We start from the raw sequence: 1,314 nt of genomic DNA on the forward strand, positions 1-1,314 counted from the left end.
AGCCCTAAGATCAATAAGAAGGCAATTGGTTCGAATCCACTTCTAAGCGGGCCAAGGGTCCAAAGGCCGGGAGCGAGCCGGATTTTTCAATTCAAGTGCAAGAGTAAGCCAAAAAATGTGAGCGCTCCTGCACTATACGGCTTTTTTGCGTCGCCCTATCTTGCTGGAGGCAGATTTCGAAAAAAAAGYTGTTTCTTAGGTTCTCGCGTCCCTGTGCCCAAAAGGATGGGTGAGTTYGGTTTGAGTGTTCATCGATCGGGTGGATCTATATGCTCCAGGGTGGTGAGATGAGGTGTAGCGCAGTCTGGTCAGCACATCTGTTTTGGGTACAGAGGGCCATAGGTTCGAATCCTGTCACCTTGATGTGAGGCATTCCGTCAGCAAATACTCAAATATGAACATCCATCGACCGTTACCACTTCCTCTTACTCGTGACTCGTATATGTACTTTCTATAGCAAGCACACGAGACCTATAGCTAAAGATCATATAGCGCCACAGTATATATATACGAACCTATACGGAACACTTATCTCTTTCTCAGTGCTTTCTTTAGGCTCCTGGYTGCTCGTTGGTAGAACACAACCCATATGATATTGAGCTTGAGCATTCGGGCTTCTTTTTTTTTTTATTAAGAAATGCTTCTTTATAATTCTAAGGTGGCAGGGCAGCTAGTTTGAGTGGGGCCTGACGGTTTCCCGAACTTCTTAAATCTTTGATGTACTTCAGACAGTGTCTCGGACTTTCCACAGAGAAAGCTTTCATACTGTCTTACTAGATTGATCTTTCTAGTCTCCTGAACCTGAGTGGTTCCTTCGTATTGGACACAAATAGTATCCCATACGGATTTAGAAGTTTTGAGTTTCATCACAGAGTGATATATCTCATCAGGAAGAGACATAGCTATTATAGACCGAACACGCGTGTCTATAGCTATTTTCTACTTGTCCTCATCGCTCCACTGATGTGGAAGCTTTGGAATCTGCCGTTCAGGAATCGCGGCAGTTATAGCTGTTGCTGGAACAGTCGGAACAATAGCAAATGGAATATATGGTCCATTTTCTATGTAATGTGGAATTTCAGGATCCACACCTTCCAGAAAGAGGGACATCCGGTTCTTCCAGAGACTAAARTTGTYAYGGACAAACCGGGGAGGTTTGGCAAGAGAGCTATTATCTTGTGTGTGTGTTTGTAATTTGTAAAGCCATTTGTAAGCAGTAAGTTATCTAAGAAGAGATAAATTAATACAAAAAATTTAGCCAAACACAAGTAAAGAAAGAAAACACTGCTCCGATACCACTTGTTGGTCCCGTAA

This window comes from Cynara cardunculus (genome assembly GCF_001531365.2).
Source record: "Cynara cardunculus var. scolymus isolate 2C chromosome LG 10, CcrdV1, whole genome shotgun sequence".
Classification (NCBI taxonomy): domain Eukaryota; kingdom Viridiplantae; phylum Streptophyta; class Magnoliopsida; order Asterales; family Asteraceae; genus Cynara; species Cynara cardunculus.